Raw genomic sequence first — 17,248 nt, 5'->3', positions numbered from 1 at the left:
GTACTCTTCTTTTGTTTTTTTTTTTACAGTTGATGTGTATTCAAATGATTATTACTTATGTTGATTTAAATGTTTCTGGTGTTGTAGAGTCTTTACCTCCTAGAACCTTAGGTACTAGAATGGCACGGATATGTCGAATTATAAGAAATAATCAGGCCAAGTAGTCGTAGGTTTTATTGTTTGGAAACCCAAGCCTAGTCTCCGTTAATTCGTTCATATATACTTAAGTAAATATACCTGAAGATATTCCCGTATACCCAAACAACAAAGTCCCGAATCCGTTGCGTTCGATAAGTAAACTGAATACATTCTAACTTCGTCCATAAATGGCGCATTACTCGTTGCCCGTCATAAATATTCATTTTAGGCAACGATGAGGAAGTTTCACGCTTCTTCTTGGTTCCAAGTAAATGCGAGAAATATTAGAGAATTTATGAGCGTGTTCTTTACTTACAAAAATGAGAACAGACCTTAGAGCGTTCGTGTACTACATGGAACCATCAAGGACAGATAGCTATTATCACAGAAAGTACCAATACCTAGTGTATGTACACATGCAGCATGTTTATTAGTTTTCATGTGCTGATACGATATTTATTTATTTTATTTATTCTTTTGGTCTGCGGTGTGCAGTGTGCACCTGAATCGGTGGGCCAAATTGGCCACCGAATGGACACCGCAGGTTAGCCGGAGCAGAGGCAGACCAACAAAGTGATCGCGGGACAACCTCGACGCATTTTGCAGCGAGTGGCGGGAGCATCAATATTAAATCGATGGGGAGCATGCACCAAACAATGATTAGTGGCGGATGATAGAGGCCTTTGTCAATCGTTCGCCACTAATCACTGTTTTGTAATGGACAAAATAGGCTAAAATATATATTCTAGTATTTGTATGACAATCGACAAAGTGCAAACATGATCAATTTTCGTTTATCGTTGTACTCGTATGTTATACAACTTCTTGACACATTTTAAAAAGGTATTTCAATGTACTACCTATCTACCACACGAACTTATAATCCTACGCTGACTCTAAGATTATATATTGAAACATTTTGACTTAACTTCGTAAATCTTAATTGAAAGTGGACGTTTTAATTTATCTTTCTTAGTGGAAATCGAATTGCAAATTGAATTACCACGAACTTTTTGCTGCCACATTTATCGGAGCTACTAATGGCACTGATTTTACTATCTGTCTAAAATAATAGAAAAATACGGTAGTAGTAGAAAAACTTCGTCATTATGCGTCATTTCTGCGTGCGTTTAGAGTGTTATAGTTGTTAGTGGCCTAGAGTATACGCACTTTTAATTAAGATTTACGTCATTAGAAACAGATAAAAGAATATTCATCTGTCATCTAGATAATATTGACAACGTAGCCCTTTATCGAAGTACGCTACGTTTTCTAGTTAAAATTAAATTTATTAAATAATAAGTAGCTAAAGAATCATAACTTCAGCAACTTACAATAGTCAGTGTCACAAGCATCCGTTATCAAAGCAGAGCTAGAATACTACAACGTATTGTAATTTAAAGACACAGTAACAAATCATTTCCATTAACATTAATTACATCTTCATTAGCTGAAAAAATCACAAACCTATTAATTTACTATAGTAGTTTCACTGTGATTAGTGTCCGTTATCATAGCAGGGCCTCTTCGAGCGTGTCGAAGGTGTCGTGCCATCAGTCGCTCTCGTAGACCGTGGAGGTGGACGACCGGCGCCGGCTGTACGGCGAGCTGAACTCAAGCCTGTTGTCCGGCAGCCAGGAGTACGCAGTGCGCTCCAAGGATGCACTGGAAGGTAGAAAAAACAATCGTTATTGTTGATATTCATAATAATCGTGGCACATGTATAGAACCAGAGAGAGAGGCTAATCTGTATTCGCTATTCCTGATATTTAAAATTGCTGATATACTCAATGCCTTAAATTTTAATCAAGGTATAAACCAAGCCTGATCTGTGGTGTGTGACAATATAATTTACAACCAGATTTCAGGCTCCGTATCCTTACTTTCAGTAACAGGAGATACAATTATCTTTCCGTCTCGGTATGTTTAATTTCAGCATTTAATGAAATTGGTATGATTTTTATATATTTCTTTCGTAGAGGGTTAAAAGGGGATTGTTTTATGCGGAAGAAGTTACGGGTACAGGATAATTATCAATAGGTATATAGTTTCAAAATACTAACTCAGACATGTTTGAAAATTTAATGAGCCGTGTTTAACTTTGTTTCATGTCCAATTAACGTTTACAGCTCGGCTCGGCTTTCAACGTGCGCGTGTAATAGTGCGAGATGTAAGGAAACCCGTCCATTAAATGCGGGAAATATGTTTTCTATAATTAGTGGTGCTTAATTATCACAACTATGGAAAAAGGATGTATATTTCATAATAGAAAACAAAAACTGTCAACACAAGAACGGGAACAAAGCTTTCATGTGGATTTTTTTATATAACATTGTCAATGCATTTGTCATATTCTCCAAAATATGTAAAATATTATCAAATACCAATTTTCTCAATTTTGACAATAGTTTCTAATTAATAAAATAGTAAAGGGAGATGTACATATACGGTATGCATTAAAATACTTGGCATTCAGCCTGTAAAACTATGTTAAGGTTGTCCATGCCCGTGTTAACTTGAAGATATTAATTACAAAACACAACATTACAGAATTCGCTAATGAGATTTAGTCGCTTAATACAGGAGGCTTACTACAACCTTCGTTGGACTTCGCGCCTTAATGGTAATCTAGCGCAGGATTTACATGACCAGCAGTAACAATTGGACCATGTTCTTTAGACGAAACAAAGGCATGGTTAAGCCACAACGTCGACATAATATTATCATAGTAATACCTAATACAACTAACAAGACAGTTCTTGACAGGGCGGGGAACGCACTTGCGCGTGCGGTGGAAATGATGTCACATCTTTTACAAAACAAATAATATTTGGCAGGCGTTAAAGTCCTTATAGTATTTACGGAACGTTTATTATCCTTTGATTCATGTGTCATAATTTTGTACTATTATCATACTCCTGCTTCCTACGTTCGATTTAACAGACTATCGTGTAATGTTGGTAACCGAATCTTTTAAAAGTTGTTTTAAATTCGTTTTGTTGATTTTCGAAGCGGCGTGGAAAAGTGAAATTGTGTCCAAATTTGCAGCACTTGGTTGATTAAGCATGACTTTGACACTGGCTTCTCTCCCCAATTACATTTTTAACTTTTCAAATGAAGTTAGTTTGTTTTTAACATTGTTTTAACATGTTAATAATTAAGTATAAATTAGAAAAAATACGTATCACTATTAAAACTATACAAACAAGAAGTCACAATTGTACCCTTTATAGTTGGGTTCATACCAAATTGAAAACATAGTATTTACTATTTTATAAAACCTACAATGCTTTTAAACTAAACTTCTATTAGCTGCTCGAAGTTGCTAAATCTCAATAAAGATAAACAAACGCATGAATACGTAAACATTATCACGTTTGAAAAGTTATATTTCAAACGTACAGAACTATTTACATAACTACAAGCTGTGTGCACATTCAGCTTCCACTTCCCAAATGCAGTAGTACATTTTTATTCAACTCATCTTTACAAAAGTAGTTATATAGGCTTACGTGTTCGCGCAGGCGAGTGCCACCTACGATCACTTGAGCAAACAGCATGCAGTATTTACCTTTGTCTTGCTTGTTGTTTTAAAGAGGCGGTAGAGAGCATAGGTCACCGCTCTTGACACACTTTATAGGGACTCATAAGAGGTCTCGACTGAATACTGGGGTGGGATTTTATAAAATGTCCACGGTAAAGATTTATTGATACTTTTGCCTAAACTATGATCCAAAAGCGTTAGAAAATGGCTCGTATGTATCATTTAAACTGCTATCCATAATATATATACGACAGTTTAAAATGTTTACTAAACTAGTTGGGATTTTATAACAGTTAGGCTAACCAAATGTGAAGTGCTCAAATTACTGGCAAAAATATTTTTATCGCTTTTATGTTTAAGTTCCGATTGGCTCGTTGTATAAGTGCTGAATAGATGAAATGTTGAAAATTCTACATTCCAGTAGAAAAGTACTTCTCATCGCTGTTCTGTTCAAGTCCTTTTTTTGTAAGTGTCTATTTAACACGCAAATGTATGCAACGGCAGTTTTTTGCTTTTATAGTAAGTACGAGGCGCGCCATGGCCGTTGAATGAGATTAAAATTGTAAACAAAACTAGATGAGGTACATAATATACACAGTTGGTGAAACGCTATAGTTTATAGAATACAGATTTGTCTACTAAGCCATTTAATTCCTAAATGTAGGTATCTCCGATCAATGTATGTGGTTACGAATGACACTGCAAAAGTGCCTACTAATCCACTTCATACGGTTAGTTGATTGCAAGGCATGTAGGATAACAGTATAATTGGCGGGTTAATATTATGACCGATTATCCTTTAGACCTTTGAAGTTCAGACGGCCACTAAAAAAAGGTAATTTAATTAATATACTTACTACTAAGTTTATTTTGATATAATTACATATTACCTCTGCAAGTTGCATGCTATAGGTAAGAACTGAAATAAGATTTGGCAAAAAATCAGTTTTGGTACCTACAAGCTTTTGTCGCTAGCTGTACTTTTCTTCCCACATGCAACTAATACTCATCAAGACAATTCTAAAAACCCCAAACACAATAGGTTACGTTGTTTCATCATAGCGTTCCTATATGGCCACCTCCAGTCTCCGTCATAAGTTCAACTAGAAAGAAAAAAATTATTAGGTTCGATGGATTAAGGACCAAAGATGATTAATGCAAGCTATGGCTGTGCAGTGAAGTACCAATAAAAAGTTATGATACAAAAACAAAACTATATGTCATTTTGTACATACTTCCCCTAAATACATACTATATATTAACAGTACAAGTTAAATTGTGACATTCTCGAGCCAAACAGTACCACATTGTCGCTTACTATGAGGATCTGATTCTGATTCGGATTCTGATTTACTAGAAGAACGAAATTTGCTCGTATTTTTATACGAATAAACCTGTCAGAGCGTCCTTATGGAAAACGACAATGCGGTACCTTTTGCCTGAGAACGTCACGATTAAAGCTTGTAAAAACTAAACTCACAGCACCCGCAAGCGAAATCAATGTCATTAAGTCATAAGACGTCCGTGCATTAAGGTGGTTCGACTAGGTTACCCAAAGCTTAAACCTCACTAGATGGCACCACAATTGCAAATTTTGAGTTTTAATTTTTTTGTGGAGTAGTCTTGGTATTTCTATACTGTAAATTATGTTTAGCGCACTCTTTAAATAAATATTGAACTATTAAAACAAACATTGAACACTTCATTGTACAAAAACTACCCCTTAATGTCGACAGAATGTTTCTTGACTCTATTTCTAAGTATCACTCACACATTCAAACAGTCGTACTGGGATCCTTGTAGTAGACAATTTGGCACAGCGTGAGTAGGCTTCAATAGCGTTGCGGTATGTACGTGGAAATACATGCAAGAGGATGTGGGTTCGAGACTCATTAATTTTTTTTTATTATCAGTATTATCAAGTACCTATTATTAATAAATTATTTTATGAGAAATATGAGCGTTTTTCCATAAAAATATTAAAAATCTGATTCTCACACATCATGATATTTTTGGGTTCTTCCAACTCAGAATCACTAGCATAATCAATCCTCGTACTATAAAAACCCGAAAATTTGTATTGAAATTTTAGTTTTACACTGAAATTTCTTTCACACTAAAATGTGACGTAGGTAATGGTATGGATATTTTAGGATATCTTTTTTTAATGCTAGGGTGGAGAAGATTCTAAGTAGAATGAACCTAAGAAAGTCCAAATTTGTAAGTCAGATTTTCCGGTATTTTTTTCAAAAAAAAAAAACGCTGTTTTGTTCTAAAATTAAAGCAATCCCTTACTGCCCAGCCTTTAAAAAAGTAGGTACTATTTTACAGTAGAATTAAAACATTTTTTTACGATACATTTAATTAAATTACAGTGAGTTACAAAATTGCATGGCGTTCTATTTATAACCATTATAAAAAGAAATGAGATATTTACCATTTTTGTTTATATTATTGATTTCCCGATATTTTGACACAACTAGAAGTTTCACACAATGCCTAGAGATAGAAAATTATTTATTTATTTTATTTATTGTCAATTTCATTCAACGGATGACATCATATCCAATTTATGTGTTTATGTATTGCATTATTTTCTACCTAGTTGGTTATTAAATTCTGTTACTGCAATAATCTTTATCTACATAAAATATATTACCAACGAAAGTTAAATAAAGTATATATTAAAATGAAGTACACAAAATCAGGAATTACATATGACAATATCATTCAAAATCGCCTCCTCTGGCTTTGACACAGGCCCTCAAATGACTAGACCAGTCATCAATAGCGGCACGCACGATTGTCATGTCTAATTCCGTCACTGTCTTAACTATGGCCCACTTGAGGGAGTTAAGATTTGTGTGGGGTTTAGCACAGGCTTTCTCCTCAATAACCTGCTATATGGCATAATCCAGGGGGTTAAGGTCCGGGCTGGAGGACGGCCAGTCTTCGTGGGCAATAAAGTCAATTTTGTTCCTTCGAAACCAGGCTTGAGTTGTTTTTGCCTTATGTGCAGGAGCTGAGTCCTGTTCAAAGATTCATGGCTGGTTTTGAAATAGGGTGTGGCTTAAGGGCTTCACTATTGGTTCGAGAACGGTTTCCAGTTTCCGGTTTTCACACCTTTTTCACAGAAATGAATCTGTGTTAGCCCTGAGTATGACATACCCAAAATTATGTGTGGCGGGTGCCCACATTTGTGCAACGCAATAGGGTTGTTTCCATCTACAAATCTTAGGGCATAATTGTATCCCAATAAATTCTTTTGGATTATAAGAACATGTTAAACTACTTTTAGGGAACCTGTAATGACCATATTTTTGTAAATATTGAATTTAAAATATCTTTTGGCACACGTCACGTGACCAAACTCGAAACGTCATTGAAGATTCTGAAGACGTCACAACTCTCGGATTGACACTGTTAGGCGCTTAACAACAAATGACAAATATCAGTTGACAGTTCGTATCTTCTACGTGTGTATGTAGTTATGTGTCAAACCATAAACTGTGACGTCACACAATTTTCAAAGAGCGTTTTGGGCGCGAAAGCATCTGTCAAAATATATTTTGTTAATTTAACATATTTAAAGCCGTTTTTAGTATAAAAGCTGAATTTAAGGCAACTTTTAGTTAATATAGAAAGTAATACAAGCGTTTCAAAAAATTGGAATACGATTCTCTTTTAGGCCCCAATTCATTATAGATACGACGAGATAAGCGTTATGTGTGGTATATAATTATAGCTCACCAATCCACCACATTATGTCATTTTTTATTTTATCGGTAGCATTTGTTTTAACGGAAATAAAGAGGTTGCAAATCGAGTAACAGAACTTCAGAACAGATATGTCATTTGATATTTACCAGTCGCTTTTCGGTGAAGGAAAACATCGTGAGGAAACTGGACTAATCCCAACAAGGCTTAGTTTTACCCTCTGGCTTGGAAGGTCAGATGTCAGTGGCTTTCGTAAAAACTAGTGCCTACGCCAACTCTTGGGATTAGTTGTCAAAGCGGACCCCAGGCTCCATTGAGCCGTGGCAATATACTGGGACAACGCTAGGAAGAAAGAAAGAAATCGAGTAACAGAACTTAGTAACCAACTAGGTATAATAGTTATGATGTAAATGTCCATATCATGTTGGAGTCATATATTAGCCAACTAATTATTCAAGATCAATACACGTAGCTCCCTTAGGTATTCGCCTGAGTACCTACAATCTCGGGCAAAATTGAGTTTTATAAAAGTGAACTAGTTTCTAGGTCATATTTTCTATGAATTGGTCATATTTGTAGACTCCAATTACAGTTACACTTTTCCTGGTTTTTCGTGGACCAGAATATAGATGATTTTTGTAACTTGATTTTGACGTTGCTATCATTTTCAATCCAAAAACACATAAAATCACAATTCAGAACATGCGGCAGCGTTGTTTTCTATCAAGTACCTCAAGCACCAGGGCGGCTACCGGGAAAATCGCAATTCGTCAATTTCGGGCATTTTTCTCTGTCACTCTAATTACGTCTTAGTGAGAGTAAACGAGAAAGATCCCCGCAATTTGCGAATTTAGGTTTTCGCGGTAGGCCCCCAGGTCCTGTCAAGTTTCAGCAGTGTTGCCAGGTGAGCGGAAGAGAATTATCGTACTTGAGTGTCAGTATTATTGTACCGTTGAAAAAAATATCGTACGCCAATCAAAAAGGCAGCCCCTAAAAATGTCTAGCAAAATAAGCTTAAATTTCCAATTAATAATAAAAAAAAGACAATTTTCGTCTAAATTGCGCAAAAAATCTGTTTATGTTTGTGTATTTTTGGGATAGACTCAAACGGTATACAGGAAATTGAGACATTTTAAACTTTAAACTTACACCAAGGAGCCGAACACCCAAAAGATACTAATTTTAGCCTATTTCTGAGAGAAAGTGTCATATTTTGCTTCAAATTACTAGACTTTTAAGGTGGCATCATCCAAGGGCTGAAATTATAGTACTTTAGTACGATAATGCTCTTTGGAACATTACGTCATACCGGGGCCCAAATTATCGTACATGTACGACAATTATCGTACGCCTGGTCACACTGAGTGTCAGTGTCGACAGAGTCAGCTAAAAACGCGACAAACATCGCAACGTCGCGCCGATGGCCGTCCGAAGCATGGAGTGGCAACGCCGCAATGTATTTGTACACGACATTTGTCACACACACATGAGTAAAATTTATAAAAATATAACGTTGATTATTGCATGATTTCTGTATGAAACAAAGTTTTTCTATTAATTTAGCGCAAATGAATATTCGAAAGTAGATAGATGCGCGACTATTTATGTAATAATATTGTGTAATTAATTAATAAATAGCGATTGTTTTTTGTATGAAAATCGAACCACCTTAATAATAATTGTAAAACGTGATTTTTCAAGAGTGAATGTATCTCGTATCGGTACAAATATGTAATCAATGAACAATCTATTAAACACAGTATTCAATTCATGTTTACTAATCTAACTTAGTACTAAAACAACATGGCTTAGTTAAAATTTTGGATTTGAATGTTTCAATACGATTTCGACGCGTATTTAGTATTTCTAATTTACCACGCTATTCACAATAAAGGAATGGAAAGCAAATTCATTTTCATTTTGATGACTTAAATGTTTAAGTACCTTGCAATTACAACTATATATTTGTCAATTAAAGCACAAAGTAAAATCGTCTTTAATGTTAGGTACGTATAATGTTTAGTCTACATATTGTATTATTTTTAATAAATTGGATGTTATTAGTTCTTAGGTCTGTTGTACAAATTCTGTTCGTAATTTCCATATGAAAATTATTTGAATAAAATTTTGAATATTTTAAAATTTTGATATAGGGAGCTGGTAGGTACAATGTGGTACAGTGAAGGTTGGAAACCTTCACAGTCTCGTGGTAAATAACTGGCAACGATCATTTGAATTCAAAACTATCGCCCTGCTGAAGGAATAAACATCTGCAGGCGATTCATTCTGAGAGCGCCAATCATTAATGGTAGTCGATATTTGTGTTATTACTGTTTGATGAAAAAATATAATTATAGATTATCAGAAATCTACTTCAAGCGTTTATATTCCCCACCGCAGATAGACCGTATCCCCTTTACAGTACTACTCGTAATATTACATTCTTCATATTGAACACCTATCTCGGTAAAATAAACCAGTATTAAAGATAAGTATATCTAAAATAACAATCGTTCTATATTTCATATTCATACTCAATAATTGGTAAAGGATGTATTGATTATATTCAGGTACTTGTTTGTTTGTTTACGTTTTCCTCAAAAATGAACAATCCTTACTTATCGGCGCTTCTGAGGCTATAAGGGAAGCAAATGGAAAGCGAGTCCAAGACTGTTAAAAGGGAATAAAGACCTTACAGACATCACAGTCACTGCGAATGAAATCCAATTTGAAATAAGTGCCAGCTGAATTAATCCAGCCACTTTGAACGGACCGGATGAAATTTCTGGTATTTTTCACGTCTAGCAATAAAAAAGAGCCCTCGAGTTGGGAAAGATGAGTAATAGCCTCGCTCGGAGCTCTGGAGAAGTGTAAGGAATAATATTATTATGCTCGCACTGTGAGAACCTTTTTAAGGCATATACATACCTCCGTGACATTGACCAAACATTTAGTCTATCACGAGCAAACGCAAAAATTGCCATTGAAAAAAAAAACTAAAACCTTTTGTTATTAGGCACCAAACACCCACATACATATCTTACAGGCACTTTACATACACAAAATCATTATAACTTTATAAACTAAAAACCATTTTGGCGGTTACAACAGTTTTTTGCTTATTTTAATCGATATTCATTACATTACAAACAATAAAATTCTCATTAAATAAATCAATGATATTTATTTTCTCGCACCAATCGTACTCGAAAACTAACTACATAGTAAGTATATAATAAAGTAGACACGTCCGAGTGCTCGGCACTGTCACAGAACATGTACATAAATAATAAATAAATAAATATTATAGGACATTATTACAAAAATTTACTAAGTCCCACAGTAAGCTCAATAAGGCTTGTGCTGAGGGTACTTAGACAACGATATACATAATATATAAATATTTATAAATGCTTAAATACATAGGAAACACCCATGACTCAGAAACAAATATCCATGCTCATCACACGAATAAATGCCCTTACCAGGATTTGAACCCGGGACCATCGGCTTCATAGGCAGAGTCATTACCCACTAGGCCAGATCGGTTGTCAAAGTAATAACTAATCTTAAATATTATGTCATTACCATAGAAATGACATCCGATCATCACCTATTAGCGTGTTCAGCATTGAGACGTACACTGTATTACTATCGAATTTTATGTTAAAAACAGCCCTTTTTAGGGTTCCGTAGTCAACTAACCCTTATAGTTTCGCCATGTTCGTCTGTCTGTCTGTCTGTCTGTCTGTCCGAGGCATTGCTCAGTGGTCGTTAGTGCTAGAAAGCTGAAATTTGGCATGGATATATACATCAATAAATCCGACAAAGTCGTACAATAAAATCTAAAAAAAATATTTTTTTTAGGGTACCTCCCCTTTACGTAAAGTGGGGGTGACATTTTTTTTTTGCTTCAGCATTACAGTCTGAAAAAGTCGTTGGAAAGGTCTTTCAAAACGAATAGGGGTCTTCAACAATTTTTTTTTTATAAAATGAATATGTTCGGAGATAATCGCTCCGAAAGAAAAAAAAATGTGTCCCCCCTTCTAACTTTTGAACCATAGGTTAAAAAAATATGAAAAAAATCGTGGAAGTAGAGCTTAAGAAAGAAATTATACGAAAACTATAGCGGACATGATCTGTTTAGCTGTTTTTGAGTTATTACAAAAAGTTTACCCTTCATAGTAAAAAGACGTACATCCACAGTTCATCCCTTGGTTAACAATCTACTATACTTTAAGCTCCAGTTTAGCTTATTGTGACGGAAAAGTAACTACGGTACCCTACTCTGAGCATGGCCCGACATGCTCTTGGCCGGTTTTTATTTTTATTTTACAAACAAGCGTATGTACCATCAGCCGTAAAATTGCATGGCGAATTTATTAATAAATTAAATTTTATACATAATTTCTTAAATTCTCCATGCAATTTCGCAGCTCACTGTACTTATTATTATTATTTCGTAACTATCATTAATTATGTTTAGTTATGTTTTTCTCTTCAGATGCTTAAAAACTTAAATATTGAACATTTCACGACTACAATAATACGCCTTAAGATTATAAGTTGTGCTTTTTACGCAGTCCCGGGCTCCCGGGGAAATCGGATGCATCTAGATAAAATCTGTGTCGACGGAACATGTTGTAAGTGTTGGATAAGACTCATAGCTCCATTATCCTTACCACTTGCTGCTCTTATTTCTATTTTTATTAAATATTTTCGTTTCATTTAAAAAACAAGTTCTAAGTATTTTTTGAGTAACTAGTAATTTCCTCAGTTTGTACTAAGAATAAAAAACATTCAAGTACCATTTCTCAACGCAGAAAAAGTACCAAAAAAACTTGATATTGATGCGTTAAGAGGCTCAGGTATGAGTTTGTCACGTACACGTTTGAATGACGTATCATCTTTTTTAGGATTCCGTACCTAAATGAAACGCACCTGAACGCGGTTACGCCTATAGTTTGGTATGTTTTTAATCTTAGAGATAAAACTTTTGCACTTAAATAAACATTTTTAAATCCGAGGTAGTTAAAAAAAGAAACTTTACTATAGGTATCAAAATGGATCAGTCACATTTTATCAGTCGAAAAATGCTCGCCACGTTTATTTTGGTACATAACCAGGAGCTTTATATATATATTTGTAGAGCCGTTTGAACTGACTAACCCTCTGTAATATATTTGAGCCCCTTAGAAGGTTTTTCATAAAAATAAACTACATTTTATATCGCATGAATATTCGTAAATGATTCTGTTTTAAGGGTCTAACATTCATAAGTTATTCAACCATAAAAACATAATAAGGGCATTGAGGACAAAAAAATACATAATATTTACTGTATAAATTGTATTGTAGCACTTAAATAAGGGTACTTGATTCAAAGCAAAAATATTTTTTAAATTCGTGCTAAAAGTCAGAAGCTGTAATTATTTCTAAAGCTCACTTATTACGTATTAAAAAAGGTAATTCATTATTAACGAAATCCTAAGTAATTATTAATTGAGTGACTTAAATAACTTATTCGACTATTGAATTAAATTATTTACTTGAACTTTAGAGAAGTCACATGAAATTTATAAGTCAAAAGGAGAGCCTAATTTTGTTTTGATAAATTATAAGTCTAGTCTAAATATTTGGCAGCAGTCTGCCGTGATTTATAATTAGTTAACTTTTTCTTTGGTACCTACTTGAGTCCAACAAGCAGTTACATTTTGCTGCTCGACGACTTAGAGATAATAACTTTATAGTATTAGTCTCGTGATAGTATTCAATAATGTGGTAATGGTAACAAATAGTTTCTAAAATATTTTCGACATATTTTGAACTTTCAATTATTATTTATTTATTTAATAATTTGGCTAGTTCGACCTGAAAAATAAACTATAAATAAACCCGAAAAAAATCTGTTTCCTTTAGGAATTAATTCATTAAGCACGCAACCATAAGTGATTAACAACAACATAATTTCTTTACACGGCCATAAAAGAGTTGTTACGTTACTACCTGTGCACAGAAGTTTGGTGGTATCCCGGGCGAAGCGTGAATTGTCTATACAAATAAAGGCAACGGTCAAAATGGAGACCCATTGTGCAGCGACGTATTCATTTGTATGGTAAGCTCAATATTGACAGTATGGAACTTGTTTCGTCAATGTCAATATAGAAACGAACCGTTTGTGGTATCGGCTAACTCATTATAAAATTGCTGCCTGTGGCAGATTTCCCTGATTTTTAACTCTTTGAATTATTGATTCAATGTGTGTATCAAGATCGGACTATTTCTACCTTTACTAGTGTATTTAAATTTTAAACTGTTTCTAGTGTACCTACCAATCATCATCATCATCTGAAAGATGTCCATGCACTTCTGGAGAAAGGCTTCCACCAAGATCCACAACGCCCAGATTCTGGAGGGTATGTCGGTGACCTTGATTGTCCGGCGGATCTCATAATTTCTGATTCTATTGAACCCTCTCCATTGCCCTTTGGGTGACTTTGAGCCTTCTTATGAGGACCATAGTAAGCGACAAAATCTCAGTGCCATAGGTCAACATTGGCAACACACACTGGTCGAAGACTTTCGACTTGAGACACTGCGGTAACTTAGACGAGAAGATATTGCGAAGCTTCCTTCCAATATCACCAACATTACCTACCAATCAACAATGTACTAAAATATTGATTCGTAAGATAAAAGGGAATCCTGATAAATTAAACGTAATTTATTTAAAAAAATTAAGTTGATTGTAATAAAAGCATGAGAAATAAGAGACTGACGTAAACTTTGGCTGATAACAAATTGATTATTACTTTGAAATATGACACTTTAATTTATCGTAAATTATGACGAGGATGATCGTCTTAATCAAAATTCGGTTACGATGTTAAAATAATTACTTTTAATACATTAATTTGTTAACTTCCTTGGATAAATTTTACCGTAAGTTAAATAAAAGCCAGGAAATTAAGACCTCGTCTTTGGTGGTCCGCCCATACTAATTAGTATTCGACAAATACATTCATGAACTGCGATAAACGCGTTATAAAACAAGTCTATGTTTTACGACCTCGCATCCGAATCCCAAGTAACTTTTACATCCTTCATTGTTGCGCTTCCATTAACTTTATTAATTATTAATGTATTTTTTATGGTTCATAAATGGCGGCTTAAGGCGATGGAAGATCGAACGGCAAATTTAACAGCTAGCTTTATGTCTGATTATCTTACAAATGTTCTGAAGAACATAATGAGATTGCTTGTTGGTTTAGAGGCTTAGCTCTAATAAGGTGTTTTTACTACCTGCTTGGGAATATTATAGTTTTTTAATTGTTTGGTAACGGTCCCGCTGACACATTACTGTTTTGAATGCGTTTGAAATAAAACAAAAAGTATCGATTTGAATTAATGTGGCTAATACTCACGCAAGCCCCTAATAAAGGGTGTTTATAGGGGGAGTGAAATGGCTTTCCAACCCACGTCGATTGCGCATGGGAACTAAAGTTTAAAAATTTCCGAAATCTGTATGGTAGCCAATTTGGTACAGATAAACGCAATGTAAAATTACCGCTGCTGGTCAGTCCACCCCCGTCGTGGTCAGAGGGTGTGTTCTTCTTTGTACCAGTAGGATGATACCTTTGTTAGAGCAGAAAACAATTAAAAACTGTAGGTACATTTTAAGTAATATGGTATTACGAATTGAAGTTTAGGGTTTGTACCCAAAAAGAAGCGTAATTATTCTTATTGACTATTCCAAAGTCGTTTAACATGAATATTGTCATAAGTTCGTATAAATAAATAACAAATATATTCCAATTTAACAAATTTTTCGAATATAACTATGTGCAAATTCAACATACATATGAATCTATTGTTTTCACGAAGCTTTAACTAAAACTAACATGGATTATATGCTTGTGTAAAAATTGTAAAGAAAAGGAAGAAAAAAGGTAATATAATTATTGTGGTTGGTAACACCAACTACAACATGAAACGTAATAGCTGTGCGAGCTTTGGGTGCCAAGTAGAAGTGACCAAATTAAATTGGTTATAGGATAATAGTTGAAGCGTAGCTAATATTTTATCGGATACCGGTTGCATGATGAATCCAGATGGGCGATGCGAACATTTAAATTAAATACTGGCCTTGTGACATAAAATACCACAATTCGTTTGGAAAAATATTTTTTAAATATATCTTGCCATTTTGATTATTGAGCTCGTAATATATTAGGCTACATATAACCATCCATGTTAGATGATATATCTTGATGCTATCCTTTTAATATCTTCGTATTATATCACCTACCCATGATGTCGTACCTACATCTTTGGCTTGGGTTTATATTAAATATTGCTGAAGTAGTCATGGCGGTGGTATTATATTTTATTTATTTGAAAATAATAAATTATTTTACATTATTTATAAAAGAATACTTTTTCTATATTACTAAAACATACAAAACAGTTAAAAGACGTAAGTAATAAAAGATGGAATCGCTAAAGACGATACTTAAATAATTGTAATTTTGCTTGTCTTTGCCAATTCAAGTTTGCTCGGGCATTGTAAATGAGAACCCTTGTCTTTGAATAAGTTTAAAGCCATTAACAGTTAAGTAAAGAGTTGAGAAAAGTAAATTAAGTTACCATTCTGACATTGTAGCTTTCTCAAAACTGTAACAAATGCTTTCAGCTAAGTAGCATTAATTTTATTCGCAATTCAGTCTAAAAAATAATTTAAAACCTATTTAAAGTTAATCGCGTGTATATTTGTAGTTTTTAAAAGATTGATTTAAATCACGTCAATAATTTTTTACAAACATAAATAATAAATCAATCTTTAGGTATTGTTCAAAATATATATTTTACATAAGGTGAAACATACAGAAACAAAAAAATGATGAAAGAGAATTTGAAATAGAGGTGGGTGTCAAAGAAAAATTTCTAGCCCTAAATTTACTCGCATCTTTCGACACACGATTAAAACTTTTAAAACATCATTTGACTTCGATCCTTATTATTTCACTGATATGTGTTAAATTTGTTAAATATCAAAAAGTGGCGCCATCTTCATCTTACCGGGCATTAGCTAAAGGTAGTGGCGCCAAGGATGGCAGTAAATTTACTGTGTCTACAAAATATTCTTTGACAATACACCTCTATTTCAAATTCTCTTTGATTTTAACTATACTAGCAGTAGGTGAGTATATATTTAAAAAGGCTAATTAGTAATTAACATCCATCGATCAAAACTGGCAGGTAATTAAACTAGGACGATTAACTAGTTCGATGAAAACCTAACCAAGCTAATCATAGAAAGCCCTATAGGTAAGTAGGCCAACACCAATCGAGCCACATTCTGTCACGATGCACGATGCGTAGTTTCGCTTTCCATACGTGATATCAACTTACATACAATTATTCCATCTTTATTTTGTCGAGATAAAATCAACTTTAAAGCTAAGACTTTAAACGTATTTTACAATGCTGTATTACTGAAGTAAAATCAAAACTTATTTTTCTTAAATCGTATTCAAATAATTCTGCTATGCCAAATGCCACTTAGTTCTAACTCCACTAAGGTATATATTTTTTAATAGCGCAGACGAAAGATATATTCTTGGGAAAAGAGCAGTAAATATGGTGGAATAGCGTTCTTTTCACCGATTTATTTGACGTTTGATTACTATCAATGGAATTGCTACATCGAAAGCCGTAAATTCCAGCTTAGAAACTTGTTGGGAGTCATATTTTCTATTCCATTGATTTAGTTTAATTGAATCAGCAAATGACTTCCCGAAATCCTGTAAAGGCTAGTGATGTGACATATGTAATACTATTTTAGGGAGT

The 17,248-nt window shown here is 34.1% G+C and overlaps 1 protein-coding gene across 1 annotated transcript in view; it reads right to left on the bottom strand.

The window, feature by feature from the left end:
• Positions 1-1,214: 1,214 nt before the first annotated feature.
• The window catches only part of LOC133522763 (toll-like receptor 6), a 148,125-nt gene continuing 132,091 nt past the window's right edge, over positions 1,215-17,248 (bottom strand). Inside the window, 1 exon segment of the mRNA XM_061858205.1 lies at positions 1,215-1,803. The gene's annotated coding sequence lies outside the window, so the exon portion shown is untranslated.

Source organism: Cydia pomonella, chromosome 11 (assembly GCF_033807575.1).
Source record: "Cydia pomonella isolate Wapato2018A chromosome 11, ilCydPomo1, whole genome shotgun sequence".
In the NCBI taxonomy this organism is placed as follows: domain Eukaryota; kingdom Metazoa; phylum Arthropoda; class Insecta; order Lepidoptera; family Tortricidae; genus Cydia; species Cydia pomonella.
The sequence above is the reverse complement of the archived record's forward strand: the minus strand, read 5'-3'. Positions and strand labels throughout refer to the sequence as shown.